This window comes from Carcharodon carcharias, chromosome 31 (assembly GCF_017639515.1).
Source record: "Carcharodon carcharias isolate sCarCar2 chromosome 31, sCarCar2.pri, whole genome shotgun sequence".
Taxonomy (NCBI): Eukaryota; Metazoa; Chordata; class Chondrichthyes; order Lamniformes; family Lamnidae; genus Carcharodon; species Carcharodon carcharias.
The window spans coordinates 31,672,404-31,693,456 of record NC_054497.1 but is presented as its reverse complement, the minus strand read 5'-3'; positions in this window follow the sequence as shown (position 1 = coordinate 31,693,456).

The following is a 21,053-nucleotide window of genomic DNA, read 5'->3' as shown; positions in this document are numbered from 1 at the left end:
AGACATTTACGCAGTTAGTGTGTGAAGTTTCTCTTTTGTAGCAAAGCTGATTTTATAAAATAGGTAGCTCATTCCTGCTCGATGGAGTAAAACATCCTGTGCTGTCATTAAGGGTGTTTTTCTATATCGTGGATCATAGGGGCACATGGTCTGTAAAATTTAGACTGATATGACACTCCTCACATAGACCAACATCTCTGGGCATTTTACTAATGAAAGTGGTACACTGAAAGAATTGTTGAGGGGTGTTTGGAGGGAAGAAAATGAAGTGGCTGAAGAAAGCTTTATTGAAAGCAGGAGAGCTTTTAGTGAGGCAAGATGTTTAGGAAGAGAAGTCCAGAGCCTTGGTGCATAGTGGCTGAACTTTTACCTCTTGCAGTACAGGGATGTAAGGTAATGATGAGTCACCAATGTCTTCCAATTATCCCAGGAGAAGATTAAGGTCAGACCAGTACAACAATATATCGGGTGACTATTTCAGGACAATTCCTTAACTGTACTTCAAAATGTTGGTATTCTCATTCCTGTGCACGATAACCTGCCAGGAAATATGTAGAAATGGACAACAGGTGAAGACAGGATTAGGCTGAGGTGCCATGACCTACTACACTGACAAATCCAGGAATGAGGTACTGGAAAGTTGCCACCGTCCATGGATTTGTACTCTGGAATGGTGTATAACACAATAGATTAACCCAAACCCAGCCTTGGCATTGGTAAAAGGGCATCAAAAGCACAGCAGAGAGGGCTACAGTAAAGTGTAGAGACTGCAGAATTCCACTGGAAACTGAAGTTAAGATCAAAGAACAGCCATGATCTTATTGAATGATGCAGCAAGCTCAAGGGGCTGTATGATCTATTCTTATTCCAATTTCTTGGGTGCTTGTTGGCTTCTATTGCACACAACTGATTCTCATAACCAATGTATTAATGTTACCCTCCACTGCTGAGCTATCTTTCTGCCATCTCACCTGATTGATTTGGTAGAAAGTTTAGAACATTGGGCTTCTTAACTTCACTGCCCCTCCCCCTCCCCATTCTCATATCCCGTGACTCCATTATTGAACATATTCAACAATAACACTCACAGTCTTCTGGTGTAGAGAATTCTAAACATTCACAACGCTCTGAGTGAAGAAATTTTTCCTCATTTCCATCCTAAATGACTGGCCCCTTATCCCGACACACAATCGTAGAATGGCTACAGCAGAGGAGGCAGCCATTTGGCCTTTTGTGTCTGCACCAGCTCTCTGAAGGAGTAATTGACCAAGTGTTACTCCCTTCCCTCTTCCCATAGCCCTGCACATTCTTCCCTTTCAGATAATAACCCAATTCCCTCTTAAATACCTCCACTGAAGTTGCCTTCCCCACACTCTCAGGCAGTGCATTCTGATCCCAAACCATATGCTGCGTGAAAATGTTTTTCCTCATGTCTCCATTGATTCTTTTGCCAACCACCTTAAATCTGTGTCCTCTTGTTCTCAATCTTCCCACCATGGGAACAGATTTTCCCTAACCACTTTTTCCAGACCCCTTTTTAATACCCCTATCAAATCTCCTCTCAACCTTCCCTTCTTCAAGGAGAACAGTCCCAACTTCTCCAATCTATATAACTGCAGTTCCTCATTTCCTGGAACCATTTTTGTGAAGCTTTTATGATGCCTTCATGTCCTTCCTAAACTAAACTGAACACAATACTACAGTTAAGGCCGAAACAGTGTACGATTCAAGTTTAACATGATCTCCTTGCTCTTGTACTCTATGCCACTATTAATAAAGCCTAGGATGCCATGTGCTTTATTAACCACTCTCTCAACCTATCCTGCCACCTTCTGATTTATGCACATATACACCCAGGTCATCCTGCTCCTGCACTCCCTTCAGAATTGTACTCTTTATACTGGGTGGAATTGTCCACTCTCATTGGTGTCAGGCATCGTGACAGCGTTGAGAGGACAATATGGCAGGAAGGCCAGAAATTGGTTTCACGCTGTCGTGAAACTAGTTTGTAACCATCTGCTCTGCCTGTCAATGGTGGGCTCCATTTCCTGTTGCTGGACATCGGGAACTTCATTGTAATAGATTTGCACATATCATTGTTCATCGGAATCATACCCCCCTCACCTGGATCATCTGAACACGTCGGTGTGATTGCACACTGATGTCTTTCATCTTTATTAGGTGTGCACTTCGCAAGCTGCACTTCAAGGGGAACTCAGAGTTGAGTGCATAGTAATGTGGGTAGCGCACAAGGATGTGCAGGAGTATGGAGGGAAGGGGCTACACATTAGGAAAACCTTATATAAAGTGACAGTTCAGGTACAGCCACACTGATATGATCAGAACCGGGCCTCTAACTTATCTACCTACTCAAGCAATGCAGATGCCTATGGTACCACCAAGTGCTCCAGAGCTTTTCACCCCTTGGGCACAGGCTGCAAACTAATGAGCATTTTAGTGGACTGCAGAACAGTTGAACAACAACACACGTTGTACAATCTCCTTCCTAAAGCTGACCATGGAGCAGTCACTGCTGGAAGTGGTCACAGCCCCTTGGCAATGTCAACATCCTGGTTTGGACCAGACTCTCCCATGGTTCAAGCTAACAGTGCAGCCTTGCAGTGCGGGTTAGGAGAATGTCTGTGCCTGAGCTGAGAGCACAGCCTGCAGTCCAATGGGTAAAGCTGCTGCCAATTGGTCAGGTGGGATAGGGCGGAGGTGGGTGGGGTTTCAGGCAGCCATGCAGCGCACTGAGCTCTGGCCATCCAAGTGTTTGCCAATACTCTCTGGGATGTGTTAAGAGGCCTTCAGACTCAACCAAGAGAGGTTCTTAGTACACACAAGCTAACCCATGCATATCTCTCATTCATCTTGCAGGAGGAGTACATCAGGAGCATGGAGCTTGGTGACCTAGCTGTGTGTCTCGTGGCGTACACAGAGTGAAGATGAGGGAGAAGAAAGCGATGGAGGCACCTGGCTGGGCATAGAGAGGAGCAGCTCCCTCAGGAAGAAGGGGCAGTTGGAACTCCCGCACATGCTGGTGAAAAGCCACAGTGTGCCATCGCTGGTCGGCGCCTAGATAGGCCCATGGTCTATAGATGCCATCTTTCATTCCTGTAGATGACCAAGAACTAGTGTTGCTGAAGATTGTACATGTCTAGGGAACTGGTCGGTCACACCTGCCACCTGCTGCAGGATTTGGTGCCACTGGGACATGAAAGGCATCCAATACCAGTGGCCGTGAAAGTGACGGCGGTGGTCAGTTTTTATGTCAGTGACTCCTTTCCGAGCTCCACAGTGACATCTGTGGGATATCGCAAGCCGCCACCCACAAATGCCTCCATGAGGTCATGAACACCATCTTTGCAAGGGCACGCAACTTTCTGCATTTTGCCTGGGATATCGCAAGCCGCCACCCACAAATGCCTCCATGAGGTCATGAACACCATCTTTGCGAGGGCACGCAACTTTCTGCATTTTGCCTGGGATTAGGAAAGCCAGGAAGCAAGAGCGCTGGGATTTGGCCAGATCTCAGGTTGCCCACAGGTGCAGGGTGCCATCGACTACACTCATGTGGCACTCAGATCTCTGTGGCAACAAGTGGTCAACTATGTCAACCACAAGGGCTTCCACTCGCTGAATGGTCAGCTGGTGTGTGACCACCACAAACACATCCTGCAGGTCTGTGCATGGTTCGCAGAGAGTGTCCACGACTCCTACATTCTCAGTCGGTCTCAGATCCCTAATGTCTCCCAGGGTCCAGACAGGCTGCAGGGCTGGCTCCTCAGGCACAAGGGCTACCTGCAGAGGGTGTGACTGATGATACCCAGGCAGCAGCCTCAGACTGCAGCAGAGCGACGGGATAATGAGGTTCACGCTACAATTCACACCTTGGTGCAGCAGACCATCGGGATGGTGAAGATGAGGTTCCGGTGCCTGGACCGGTCTGGCAATGCCCTGCAATACAGTCCGCAGAGGGTGTCACACATCGTCATTATCTGCTGCACCCTTTACAACCTGGCGCTGCAATGGGGGAGAGGAGCTGGCTGAGGAGGAGATGGAGGAGCTGCACGTCTCCTCCGATGAGAATGGCGTTGACGGGAATGAGGGTGAGGGGGTCCTCAAAGGTGATGATGATAGGGTTGAGGCCCTCGGACTGGCCAGACGAGGCAGGCACACTCGGGAGGCCCTTATAATGACTAGATTTGTGGAGGATGATGCTGACATGCAGTGAGGAGACAGCATAGATCCTCACATTGTGTTGTGAACGTTTGATCGCATTCTGGCTGATGGCAGCTCACATACCCTCTGTGAGAATGATCCTGTCATGGAGACGCAGTGGAGGCCCTAATAGTCACTCGATTTCAGGAGGATGATGACAACATGCAGTGAGGACACTCCCAAGATCTTCACACAGCCTCTGAGAATGTCTGACTCCTGTCTGGCCGAGGGCAGCTCGCTTGCGCTCCATGATCAGGGCCATATCATAGAGACACAGCCATGAAACTTCAGACACATCTGACCCTTTATCCGCCTTCAGCACCTGAGCCCTTCAGGAGCACAGTATCACCGGTCACAGATACTGAAGAGATGGGGGGTCAGCCCTACCTTAAAGATGCTGAGAGCACCCAGAGAGAGTGACAGAACTCTGTGATGCCTGCCCACGGACATTCTGGCAGCAATGACTAGCACTGCCGAGGTGCAGGCATCAGTAATGTTTCCAGGGAGTGTGAGGCTGGACCATCTCTGTGGCCTGAAGGTTACACACTGCACAGGGAAGAGGCCCTGGACTGAGACACCTGCCTTTACCTTGTGCAGGAACCAAGGTTTCGCATCTGAGTGACAAGAACACTGCTCATCAGAACAAGGAGCCATTACCAGGGAGACATTCTTAGGAGTTTATTGACAACAGTGAACATTATGTAAAAGGGATTACCACCCATACCCAGGCTGTGCAACTACATCTTCTTAATCTTCCTAACCCTGCTGCTATGTCCTGGCACTCCTCCAGCATCGACAGAGGAGGTGGAGGCAGCCTGCTGACTGTGACACCCTGTCTGTGACCATCTTGGCGGGTGTCCTTTGGAGGGCTGAGACCTGGAGGGCCCTGGCCTGTTTTCGGGGTCCTGCTGTGTGGCAGTGACACCCTCCTCGGCCTTTAGGGCTGGAGCTGCTGGGGTCACAGGAAGAGGGGATTCGGATGGGCTGAACACTCCCGGGTCAGCTGGGTGGATGGCCAAAGGGTTTGCATCTGCTGATCCTCCTCCCTATGGGTGCCTGAGGGCGCCGGGCTGACTCCTTGAGGAGAAGGGGAAGCTGGAGTGAGATTGAGCTCCCCACACCCCTCTCACACTGACAGGCCAACTCTGGGGTTGACAATGGATTTCAGCCCATGCAGCAGTGCAGAACCAATGTCCTGGACCAAAGTCTCCATGGCGACTGTCATCCTGCCAGTGTTGACCTCGGTGCATTGACAATGCCGGCGCTATCACCTCAGACTGAAGATGGACAGACCTCTTCATGCCTTGCAATTTCAGGAGCACAACAGACATCCCTTCCTGATGTTCTCGAGCTTGCATTTACAGCTCCAGCAGCTGTGACATGGCCGAGTCCAGAGGCTCATCGTCTGACTCAGATTCAGTAGATTTCTGTCCTCCAGCAACACCCTGAGTGCCGGGGACCTGGGAAGACCCAGCCTCTGCCTGCTGTGGATCAGACAGTGCAATGTGCTCACCAGATTGTGACCCAAGGCTAACCTAAAGCTAGGTCCCACTGAGGTGTGTGTCTCTGCACTGGTGGCAAGGGGAGATAATTAGCGCATGGCAGTGGCCTGTGGAACAGGACACATCACTCACAGCATGGTTATCTGATGGATGTTGCACTGCTGGATCTTCACTTGGTAGAGCAGCACCAACCTCACCATCAGCACAGGAACAGTCCAGATCCTCACCGCCCAGCTGGATGGCTCTGACTTCAAAGCCTGTTAGAACCTTGATGTCAGGCATTCCTCCACCAGCCTGTGACCTCTCCCTCTTGTTGTTTGCCAGTTTGTCCTGCATACAGATAGAGAGAGTATAAGCAGGATTCCTGCCAGGCCAGATGATAATTATTCCTGGCATGTGTGGGTGGTGAGTGGTGCCATGGATGGGGTGAGGACAGTGAAGGTGTGTGTGAGAGAGTGAATGGTGATGTCCCTTGAACTGGCAGTGAGTGAGATCCCTGTGGGTGTGTGATGGGTTTGTGAGTGTGTGAGTGGAGAGTGATGAGAAGAGTGACTTACCTGGTGGAACGGAGGAGATCGTTCATCCTCTCACGGCACTGGGTGACTGACCTCTTTTGCAGGGCATTGGCACTGACCACCGTTGCCACCACCTCCCAAGCCAGACTGGTGATATTACTGCCTTCCTGCGGCAGGCAGAGGACATCACAGTGAGCCCCACAGCATCCAAAAGGCATTCCAGAGATGTATCACTAAATCGAGGGGGGGCAGCTGCAATCTTCTTGCCCTTCAGGGCCATGTCTTCTGTGCAGCCGTCCCTGGCTGGAGGCACTGAGATCTGTGTACATGGCTGCACTTTAAATATGGTGCCTGGCATGAGGAAGTGGCAAAGGTGACAGGGTGGTGGACAAATGAGAGTCCGTCTACCACTGAAATGGCACGTTTCCCGGGAATGCATGGTTAATGAGGCGGGATTGGGAAGATATGGCAAGAAAAGCCGTCATTGCGGCCAGCGGGTAAAACATTCTTTTTCCTGTCCGTTAGCAAATTTGGGATGATTCCACCCATTGTCTCTCTACGTTCATCCTACCTACATGAATCACTTCACACTCCTCTGCATTAAATTTTATCTACCACTTATCTGCCCATTCCACCAACCTGTCTGTATCCTTTTGAATTTTGTCAAGAAAACAAGAAATTGTAATTTTTTCTGTTAAAATCCATCATATTTCTCATATACTGGAAGACAGGCTGATGGGAGTGTAAATATGGTAATTGGATTAAGAGCCAGACCGACTGCAAGAGTCTAAAAGCCAATTGTAAGAAGTGGCTTTGATATGGTAATGATCCAAGAGGAACTTCAATCAGACTTTTACATAAAACAATAACATGATTAATATTGAATTAAGTTGTTTTAGTTCAATGGGGGATATATACAGGTTATAAAAGGTGTAAGTAAGGTAAAGATAGGGTAAGTTTGTTTTTACAAGTCCAAGAGCTAAATTAAAGAACAAGTACAATCAATTCTGGGAAGAAATGATTTCTGAAGAGACTGATTGAGCCAGTAGAGAGATCAAAGGGAAGGAACACATTTAAGGAAATACTGAAGCCTATGGGAGGGGGCAGTTGCTTCGATGTCCCACGAGACAGCAGGATAGCTGGTCAGATCCCCCAGAAGACAATATGAACAAGGCCAGACTGGAAGAGCCAGTTGCTGTCAGCCTCAAAGGACACCTCAAGGAAAAAGCACTACTTGGTAAGAATTACTAGAACTCTATAGATTTTAGAATCTATAAGGATAGTTGCTGAACAGAATAGGGGAATGTTAGCTCTGAGGGTAGTTAAGTTAAGATTTGTGGAATTGTTTTAAAGTACTCTTTACTGTGTGAAGCTATTCTTGCATTTAAGTGTAATTGTGTTTTTCTTCTTTATTCTTTTAATAAATGTTTACCCTACTATAAAATCATCACAAATAGTCAGGGACATCATTTCATGATTTCAGAACCTCTCCTCATACTATACAAATTGCAAAAACTGTTTTGACATCTGTTTCAAGTTTCCCTCTGGGATTTGGGAAGCTTGGTATTTATTATAAGCCATGCTAAAACAAGCTCTACACTATCCTCCTCACTGTTCACAATGCTTCCAAGCTTTGTATCATTTGCAAATTTTGAAATTGTGCCGTGTACACCAAGATCCAGGCCATGAATATTTATCAGGAAGAGGAAGGTTCCTAACACTGACCTCTGGGGAACTCCACTGCAAATCTTCCTCCAGTCTGAAAAACATCCATTAACCACTATTCTCTGTTTCCTGTCACTCAGCCGATTTCTTATCTATGTCGAGACTGTCCCTTTTATTCCATGTGTTATAACTTGGCTCAAATCTGTTTTGTGAAAATTTAACACATGCCTTTTGGATGGGTGCCACATCAACAGCATTATCCTCTCTGTTACCTCATCAAAAAACTCCAGCAAGTTAGGTAAACATGATTTAACCCTAACAAATCCAAGCTGGCTTTTCTTAATTAATATGCATTTGCCCAAGTGACTATTAATTTTGTCCCAAATTATAATTTTTAGAAGCTTCCCCACAACTGAGATTAAACTGACTGGCCTGTGGTTGCTGGGCTTGAGTTTACATCCTTCCCTGAACAATTCTCCTGACTCTGGCATCATCCCCTGAAACTGGGAAAATTACAGCCAGTGCCTCTGCAGTTTCTACCTATGGTTTAGGTTCTGTCATTCGCATTCCACAAACTGAAGCTGAGCAACCAGGGTGCATGTAAAGGATTCTGGCTAATTTGGAGATAAAAGGGGGGGAATGTTAACCCAAAAACAAGGGCAGGTTTGGTTCGGGGGGCCGGGGGGGTAAAAGCCTTAAAAATTTGACTCCCAGCCCCAAAGGGTCCACTTCTGATTTGAATGGGATGGACAGGATTGGAGTTTGGGGCCGGGGGCTGTGGGAGTGCTGCCAGTCCAGGCCTCGGGTAACCTAGCAACTACGGGGAGGTAAATGACAAACCCCATGATCGAACACACCTCAAGATCTGATTCTGCTGCAGCCCTGCCTGATTGCCCAGCTCACTGATATCACCAGGCCTTCAGTTTCACCCCTGAAAGCTGCAATTGCCCCCCTGCACCCCCCCCACCCGCCCTCTGATCCTCCAGGTCAGCCCCTTCCCCTGAAACCCCACCACACACACCCCCACCTACCCTTCCCAGGGTGGGGGTCAGACTGGTCCTGCTGCCTCTGCTCCAGTGTTCCTGGGTCCAAGCCATGTTGACCTCTGTTACTGATAGAATGCAGGAAATGCCCCATTTCTGGTCTTCCCTCAAGCTGCTGGGTCCCTGCACCATCTGTTCACAAAGTTAAAAGTACCATAAAATGTCTTGTTTAAGTTACTATTATGATTCGGGTGTGATGTTCATGATCGAATAGTCCTCTAATGATTGGGAATGTAACACCCTCCCTATTTGGTAAGAATGAAGCACATGTAGTGTAACATTACACCATCTTCTGGTGTTGAAACAGATTACATAAAGGTCGCAGACAACGTGCTCAGAATGGAACAGTTTTAGAGCAACTCGTGATTCTGCCCACAAAGTGTCTTTACAGTGTACAACTTGGCCCTGCTCTCAGTAATTATTTTATATTCTGTACTGAGAAGTCACCTTCATTTCTTTGGAATTTGCAGACCCCCCAACATCTTGTTTATAAAGCACCTTTAACATTATGAAAGATGTTTCACATTTTAAACAAACCATGACCCCAAGCCACATAAGGAGATTGATGGTCAAAAGCTGGGTCAGAGGGGTGGGTTTTAAGCAGTGTTCTGAAGGAGAAGAGTGAGGTAGAGAGGCCGAGAGGTGCAGGGAGGGAATTCCAGAGCACGGGGCCGAGACTGTAGTAGAAGAATCTGGTACCTAAAGGTTTAACATGGGAATGAGTACAATACCACCCACATGGTGATGCAAAGTATACAGTACCACCCACATGGTGATGCAAAGTATACAGTACCACCCACATGGTGATTAAGATATACAGTACCACCCACATGGTGATGTAAAGTATACAGTACCACCCACATGGTGATGTAAAGTACACAGTACCACCCACATGGTGATGTAAAGTATACAGTACCACCCACATGGTGATGTAAGGTATACAGTACCACCCACATGGTGATGTAAGGTATACAGTACCACCCACATGGTGATGCAAAGTATACAGTACCACCCACATGGTGATTAAGGTATACAGTACCACCCACATGGTGATGTAAAGTATACAGTACCACCCACATGGTGATTAAGGTATACAGTACCACCCACATGGTGATTAAGGTATACAGTACCACCCACATGGTGATGTAAAGTATACAGTACCACCCACATGGTGATGCAAAGTATACAGTACCACCCACATGGTGATGTAAAGTACACAGTACCACCCACATGGTGATGTAAGGTATACAGTACCACACACATGGTGATGTAAAGTACACAGTACCACCCACATGGTGATGTAAGGTATACAGTACCACCCACATGGTGATGTAAGGTATACAGTACCACCCACATGGTGATGTAAAGTATACAGTACCACCCACATGGTGATGTAAAGTATAAAGTACCACCCACATGGTGATGAAAAGTACACAGTACCACCCACATGGTGATTAAGGTATACAGTACCACACACATGGTGATGTAAAGTATACAGTACCACCCACATGGTGATGTAAGGTATACAGTACCACCCACATGGTGATGTAAGGTATACAGTACCACCCACATGGTGATGTAAAGTACACAGTACCACCCACATGGTGATTTAAGGTATACAGTACCACCCACATGGTGATGTAAGGTATACAGTACCACCCACATGGTGATGTAAAGTACACAATACCACCCACATGGTGATGTAAGGTATACAGTACCACACACATGGTGATGTAAGGTGTACAGTACCACCCACATGGTGATGTAAAGTACACAGTACCACCCACATGGAGATGTAAGGTATGAAGTTCCACCCACATGGTGATGCAAAGTATACAGTACCACCCACATGGTGATGTAAAGTATACAGTACCACCCACATGGTGATGTAAAGTACACAGTACCACCCACATGGTGATGTAAGGTATACAGTACCACCCACATGGTGATGCAAAGTATACAGTACCACCCACATGGTGATGTAAGGTATACAGTACCACCCACATGGTGATGCAAAGTATACAGTGCCACCCACACGGTGATGTAAGGTATACAGTACCACCCACATGGTAATGCAAAGTATACAGTACCACCCACATGGTGATGCAAAGTATACAGTACCACCCACATGGTGATTAAGATATACAGTACCACCCACATGGTGATGTAAAGTATACAGTACCACCCACATGGTGATGTAAAGTACACAGTACCACCCACATGGTGATGTACGGTATACAGTACCGCCCACATGGTGATGTAAAGTATACAGTACCACCCACATGGTGGTGTAAAGTACACAGTACCACCCACATGGTGATGTAAAGTATACAGTACCACCCACATGGTGATGTAAAGTATACAGTACCACCCACATGGTGATGCAAAGTATACAGTACCACCCACATGGTGATTAAGGTATACAGTACCACCCACATGGTGATGTAAAGTATACAGTACAACCCACATGGTGATGTAAAGTACACAGTACCACCCACATGCTGATGTAAGGTACACAGTACCACCCACATGGTGATGTAAGGTACACAGTACCACCCACATGGTGATGTAAGGTATACAGTACCACCCACATGGTGATTGAGGTATACAGTACCAACCACATGGTGATGTAAAGTACACTGTACCACGCACATGGTGATGTAAAGTATACAGTACCACACACATGGTGATGTAAAGTATACAGTAACACACACATGGTGATTAAGGTATACAGTACCACCCACATGGTGATGTAAAGTATACAGTACCACCCACATGGTGATGTAAAGTACACAGTACCGCCCACATGGTGATTAAGGTATACAGTACCACCCACATGGTGATGTAAAGTACACAGTACCACCCACATGGTGATTAAGGTATACAGTATCACCCACATGGTGATGTAAAGTATACAGTACCACCCACATGGTGATGTAAAGTACACAGTACCACCCACATGGTGATTAAGGTATACAGTACCACCCACATGGTGATGTAAAGTACACAGTACCACCCACATGGTGATTAAGGTATACAGTAACACCCACATGGTGATTAAGGTATACAGTACCACCCACATGGTGATTGAGGTATACAGTACCAACCACATGGTGATGTAAAGTACACTGTACCACCCACATGGTGATGTAAAGTATACAGTACCACACACATGGTGATGTAAAGTATACAGTAACACACACATGGTGATTAAGGTATACAGTACCACCCACATGGTGATGTAAAGTATACAGTACCACCCACATGGTGATGTAAAGTAAACAGTACCACCCACATGGTGATTAAGGTATACAGTACCACCCACATGGTGATGTAAGGTATACAGTACCACCCACATGGTGATGCAAAGTATACAGTACCACCCACATGGTGATGTAAGGTATACAGTACCACCCACATGGTGATGCAAAGTATACAGTGCCACCCACACGGTGATGTAAGGTATACAGTACCACCCACATGGTGATGCAAAGTATACAGTACCACCCACATGGTGATGCAAAGTATACAGTACCACCCACATGGTGATTAAGATATACAGTACCACCCACATGGTGATGTAAAGTATACAGTACCACCCACATGGTGATGTAAAGTACACAGTACCACCCACATGGTGATGTACGGTATACAGTACCGCCCACATGGTGATGTAAAGTATACAGTACCACCCACATGGTGGTGTAAAGTACACAGTACCACCCACATGGTGATGTAAAGTATACAGTACCACCCACATGGTGATGTAAAGTATACAGTACCACCCACATGGTGATGCAAAGTATACAGTACCACCCACATGGTGATTAAGGTATACAGTACCACCCACATGGTGATGTAAAGTATACAGTACAACCCACATGGTGATGTAAAGTACACAGTACCACCCACATGCTGATGTAAGGTACACAGTACCACCCACATGGTGATGTAGGGTACACAGTACCACCCACATGGTGATTAAGGTATACAGTACCACCCACATGGTGATTGAGGTATACAGTACCAACCACATGGTGATGTAAAGTACACTGTACCACCCACATGGTGATGTAAAGTATACAGTACCACACACATGGTGATGTAAAGTATACAGTAACACACACATGGTGATTAAGGTATACAGTACCACCCACATGGTGATGTAAAGTATACAGTACCACCCACATGGTGATGTAAAGTACACAGTACCACCCACATGGTGATTAAGGTATACAGTACCACCCACATGGTGATGTAAAGTACACAGTACCACCCACATGGTGATTAAGGTATACAGTAACACCCACATGGTGATTAAGGTATACAGTACCACCCACATGGTGATTAAGGTATACAGTACCACCCACATGGTGATGTAAAGTACACAGTACCACCCACATGGTGATTAAGGTATACAGTACCACCCACATGGTGATGTAAAGTATACAGTACCACCCACATGGTGATGTAAAGTATACAGTACCACCCACATAGTGATGAAAAGTACACAGTACCACCCACATGGTGATTAAGGTATACAGTACCACACACATGTTGATGTAAAGTATACAGTACCACCCACATGGTGATGTAAGGTATACAGTACCACCCACATGGTGATGCAAGGTATACAGTACCACCCACATGGTGATGTAAAGTACACAGTACCACCCACATGGTGATGTAAGGTATACAGTACCACCCACATGGTGATGTAAGGTATACAGTACCACCCACATGGTGATGTAAAGTACACAGTACCACCCACATGGTGATTTAAGGTATACAGTACCACCCACATGGTGATGTAAGGTATACAGTACCACCCACATGGTGATGTAAAGTACACAGTACCACCCACATGGTGATTTAAGGTATACAGTACCACCCACATGGTGATGTAAGGTATACAGTACCACCCACATGGTGATGTAAAGTACACAGTACCACCCACATGGTGATGTAAGGTATGAAGTTCCACCCACATGGTGATGCAAAGTATACAGTACCACCCACATGGTGATGTAAGGTATACAGTACCACCCACATGGTAATGTAAAGTATACAGTACCACCCACATGGTGATGTAAGGTTTGCAGTACCACCCACATGATGATTTAAGGTATACAGTACCACCCACATGGTGATGTAAGGTATACAGTACCACCCACATGGTGATGTAAAGTACACAGTACCACCCACATGGTGATTAAGGTATACAGTACCACCCACATGGTGATGTAAAGTACACAGTACCACCCACATGGTGATTAAGGTATACAGTACCACCCACATGGTGATGTAAAGTATACAGTACCACCCACATGGTGATGCAAAGTATACAGTACCACCCACATGGTGATTAAGGTATACAGTACCACCCACATGGTGATTAAGGTATACAGTACCACCCACATGGTGATGTAAAGTATACAGTACCACCCACATGGTGATGCAAAGTATACAGTACCACCCACATGGTGATGTAAAGTACACAGTACCACCCACATGGTGATGTAAGGTATACAGTACCACACACATGGTGATGTAAAGTACACAGTACCACCCACATGGTGATGTAAGGTATACAGTACCACCCACATGGTGATGTAAGGTATACAGTACCACCCACATGGTGATGTAAAGTATACAGTACCACCCACATGGTGATGTAAAGTATACAGTACCACCCACATGGTGATGAAAAGTACACAGTACCACCCACATGGTGATTAAGGTATACAGTACCACACACATGGTGATGTAAAGTATACAATACCACCCACATGGTGATGTAAAGTACACAATACCACCCACATGGTGATGTAAGGTATACAGTACCACCCACATGGTGATGTAAGGTGTACAGTACCACCCACATGGTGATGTAAAGTACACAGTACCACCCACATGGTGATGTAAGGTATGAAGTTCCACCCACATGGTGTTGCAAAGTATACAGTACCACCCACATGGTGATGTAAAGTATACAGTACCACCCACATGGTGATGTAAAGTAAACAGTACCACCCACATGGTGATTAAGGTATACAGTACCACCCACATGGTGATTAAGGTATACAGTACCACCCACATGGTGATGTAAAGTACACAGTACCACCCACATGGTGATGTAAGGTATACAGTACCACCCACATGGTGATGTAAGGTATACAGTACCACCCACATGGTGATGTAAGGTATACAGTACCACCCACACGGTGATGTAAGGTATACAGTACCACCCACACGGTGATGTAAAGTACACAGTACCACCCACATGGTGATGTAAGGTATACAGTACCACCCAGATGGTGATGTAAGGTATACAGTACCACCCACATGGTGATGTAAAGTATACAGTACCAGCCACATGGTGATGCAAAGTACACAGTACCACCCACATGGTAATGTAAGGTATACAGTACCACCCACATGGTGATGTAAGGTATACAGTACCACCCACATGGTGATGTAAGGTATACAGTACCACCCACATAGTGATGTAAAGTACACAGTACCACCCACATGGTGATGTAAGGTATACAGTACCACCCACATGGTGATGCAAAGTATACAGTACCACCCACATGGTGATGTAAGGTATACAGTACCACCCACATGGTGATGCAAAGTATACAGTACCACCCACATGGTGATGTAAGGTATACAGTACCACCCACATGGTGATGCAAAGTATACAGTGCCACCCACACGGTGATGTAAGGTATACAGTACCACCCACATGGTGATGCAAAGTATACAGTACCACCCACATGGTGATGCAAAGTATACAGTACCACCCACATGGTGATTAAGATATACAGTACCACCCACATGGTGATGTAAAGTATACAGTACCACCCACATGGTGATGTAAAGTACACAGTACCACCCACATGGTGATGTACGGCATACAGTACCGCCCACATGGTGATGTAAAGTAACAGTACCACCCACATGGTGATGTAAAGTACACAGTACCACCCACATGGTGATGTAAAGTATACAGTACCACCCACATGGTGATGTAAAGTATACAGTACCACCCACATGGTGATGCAAAGTATACAGTACCACCCACATGGTGATTAAGGTATACAGTACCACCCACATGGTGATGTAAAGTATACAGTACAACCCACATGGTGATGTAAAGTACACAGTACCACCCACATGCTGATGTAAGGTACACAGTACCACCCACATGGTGATGTAAGGTACACAGTACCACCCACATGGTGATTAAGGTATACAGTACCACCCACATGGTGATTGAGGTATACAGTACCACCCACATGGTGATGTAAAGTACACAGTACCACCCACATGGTGATGTAAAGTATACAGTACCACCCACATGGTGATGTAAAGTATACAGTAACACACACATGGTGATTAAGGTATAGAGTACCAACCACATGGTGATGTAAAGTATACAGTACCACCCACATGGTGATGTAAAGTACACAGTACCACCCACATGGTGATTAAGGTATACAGTACCACCCACATGGTGATGTAAAGTACACAGTACCACCCACATGGTGATTAAGGTATACAGTAACACCCACATGGTGATTAAGGTATACAGTACCACCCACATGGTGATTAAGGTATACAGTACCACCCACATGGTGATGTAAAGTACACAGTACCACCCACATGGTGATTAAGGTATACAGTACCACCCACATGGTGATGTAAAGTATACAGTACCACCCACATGGTGATGTAAAGTATACAGTACCACCCACATAATGATGAAAAGTACACAGTACCACCCACATGGTGATTAAGGTATACAGTACCACACACATGGTGATGTAAAGTATACAGTACCACCCACATGGTGATGTAAGGTATACAGTACCACCCACATGGTGATGTAAGGTATACAGTAACACCCACATGGTGATGTAAAGTACACAGTACCACCCACATGGTGATGTAAGGTATACAGTACCACCCACATGGTGATGTAAGGTATACAGTACCACCCACATGGTGATGTAAGGTATACAGTACCACGCACATGGTGATGTAAAGTACACAGTACCACCCACATGGTGATTTAAGGTATACAGTACCACCCACATGGTGATGTAAGGTATACAGTACCACCCACATGGTGATGTAAAGTACACAGTACCACCCACATGGTGATGTAAGGTATGAAGTTCCACCCACATGGTGATGCAAAGTATACAGTACCACCCACATGGTGATGTAAGGTATACAGTACCACCCACATGGTAATGTAAAGTATACAGTACCACCCACATGGTGATGTAAGGTATGCAGTACCACCCACATGATGATTTAAGGTATACAGTACCACCCACATGGTGATGTAAGGTATACAGTACCACCCACATGGTGATGTAAAGTACACAGTACCAGCCACATGGTGATTAAGGTATACAGTACCACCCACATGGTGATGTAAAGTATACAGTACCACCCACATGGTGATGTAAAGTATACAGTACCACCCACATAGTGATGAAAAGTACACAGTACCACCCACATGGTGATTAAGGTATACAGTACCACACACATGGTGATGTAAAGTATACAGTACCACCCACATGGTGATGTAAGGTATACAGTACCACCCACATGGTGATTAAGGTATACAGTACCACCCACATGGTGATGTAAAGTACACAGTACCACCCACATGGTGATTAAGGTATACAGTACCACCCACATGGTGATGTAAAGTATACAGTACCACCCACATGGTGATGTAAAGTATACAGTACCACCCACATAGTGATGAAAAGTACACAGTACCACCCACATGGTGATTAAGGTATACAGTACCACACACATGGTGATGTAAAGTATACAGTACCACCCACATGGTGATGTAAGGTATACAGTACCACCCACATGGTGATGTAAGGTATACAGTAACACCCACATGGTGATGTAAAGTACACAGTACCACCCACATGGTGATGTAAGGTATACAGTACCACCCACATGGTGATGTAAGGTATACAGTACCACCCACATGGTGATGTAAGGTATACAGTACCACCCACATGGTGATGTAAAGTACACAGTACCACCCACATGGTGATTTAAGGTATACAGTACCACCCACATGGTGATGTAAGGTATACAGTACCACCCACATGGTGATGTAAAGTACACATTACCACCCACATGGTGATGTAAGGTATGAAGTTCCACCCACATGGTGATGCAAAGTATACAGTACCACCCACATGGTGATGTAAGGTATACAGTACCACCCACATGGTAATGTAATGTATACAGTACCACCCACATGGTGATGTAAGGTATGCAGTACCACCCACATGATGATTTAAGGTATACAGTACCACCCACATGGTGATGTAAGGTATACAGTACCACCCACATGGTGATGTAAAGTACACAGTACCAGCCACATGGTGATTAAGGTATACAGTACCACCCACATGGTGATGTAAAGTACACAGTACCACCCACATGGTGATTAAGGTATACAGTACCACCCACATGGTGATGTAAAGTATACAGTACCACCCACATGGTGATGCAAAGTATACAGTACCACCCACATGGTGATTAAGGTATACAGTACCACCCACATGGTGATTAAGGTATACAGTACCACCCACATGGTGATGTAAAGTATACAGTACCACCCACATGGTGATGCAAAGTATACAGTACCACCCACATGGTGATGTAAAGTACACAGTACCACCCACATGGTGATGTAAGGTATACAGTACCACACACATGGTGATGTAAAGTACACAGTACCACCCACATGGTGATGTAAGGTATACAGTACCACCCACATGGTGATGTAAGGTATACAGTACCACCCACATGGTGATGTAAAGTATACAGTACCACCCACATGGTGATGTAAAGTATACAGTACCACCAACATGGTGATGAAAAGTACACAGTACCACCCACATGGTGATTAAGGTATACAGTACCACACACATGGTGATGTAAAGTATACAGTACCACCCACATGGTGATGTAAGGTATACAGTACCACCCACATGGTGATGTAAGGTATACAGTACCACCCACATGGTGATGTAAAGTACACAGTACCATCCACATGGTGATTTAAGGTATACAGTACCACCCACATGGTGATGTAAGGTATACAGTACCACCCACATGGTGATGTAAAGTACACAATACCACCCACATGGTGATGTAAGGTATACAGTACCATCCACATGGTGATGTAAGGTGTACAGTACCACCCACATGGTGATGTAAAGTACACAGTACCACCCACATGGTGATGTAAGGTATGAAGTTCCACCCACATGGTGATGCAAAGTATACAGTACCACCCACATGGTGATGTAAAGTATACAGTACCACCCACATGGTGATGTAAAGTAAACAGTACCACCCACATGGTGATTAAGGTATACAGTACCAACCACATGGTGATTAAGGTATACAGTACCACCCACATGGTGATGTAAAGTACACAGTACCACCCACATGGTGATGTAAGGTATACAGTACCACCCACATGGTGATGTAAGGTATACAGTACCACCCACATGGTGATGTAAGGTATACAGTACCACCCACACGGTGATGTAAGGTATACAGTACCACCCAGATGGTGATGTAAGGTATACAGTACCACCCAGATGGTGATGTAAGGTATACAGTACCACCCACATGGTGATGTAAAGTACACAGTACCACCCACATGGTAATGTAAGGTATACAGTACCACCCACATGGTGATGTAAGGTATACAGTACCACCCACATGGTGATGTAAGGTATACAGTACCACCCACATAGTGATGTAAAGTACACAGTACCACCCACATGGTGATGTAAGGTATACAGTACCACCCACATGGTGATGCAAAGTATACAGTACCACCCACATGGTGATGTAAGGTATACCGTACCACCCACATGGTGATGCAAAGTATACAGTGCCACCCACACGGTGATGCAAAGTATACAGTGCCACCCACACGGTGATGTAAGGTATACAGTACCACCCACATGGTGATGCAAAGTATACAGTACCACCCACATGGTGATTAAGATATACAGTACCACCCACATGGTGATGTAAAGTATACAGTACCACCCACATGGTGATGTAAAGTACACAGTACCACCCACATGGTGATGTACGGTATACAGTACCGCCCACATGGTGATGTAAAGTATACAGTACCATCCACATGGTGGTGTAAAGTACACAGTACCACCCACATGGTGATGTAAAGTATACAGTACCACCCACATGGTGATGTAAAGTATACAGTACCACCCACATGGTGATGCAAAGTATACAGTACCACCCACATGGTGATTAAGGTATACAGTACCACCCACATGGTGATGTAAAGTATACAGTACAACCCACATGGTGATGTAAAGTACACAGTACCACCCACATGCTGATGTAAGGTACACAGTACCACCCACATGGTGATGTAAGGTACACAGTACCACCCACATGGTGATTAAGGTATACAGTACCACCCACATGGTGATTGAGGTATACAGTACCAACCACATGGTGATGTAAAGTACACTGTACCACGCACATGGTGATGTAAAGTATACAGTACCACACACATGGTGATGTAAAGTATACAGTAACACACACATGGTGATTAAGGTATACAGTACCACCCACATGGTGATGTAAAGTATACAGTACCACCCACATGGTGATGTAAAGTACACAGTACCGCCCACATGGTGATTAAGGTATACAGTACCACCCACATGGTGATGTAAAGTACACAGTACCACCCACATGGTGATTAAGGTATACAGTATCACCCGCATGGTGATGTAAAGTATACAGTACCACCCACATGGTGATGTAAAGTACACAGTACCACCCACATGGTGATTAAGGTATACAGTACCACCCACATGGTGATGTAAAGTACACAGTACCACCCACATGGTGATTAAGGTATACAGTAACACCCACATGGTGATTAAGGTATACAGTACCACCCACATGGTGATTGAGGTATACAGTACCAACCACATGGTGATGTAAAGTACACTGTACCACCCACATGGTGATGTAAAGTATACAGTACCACACAC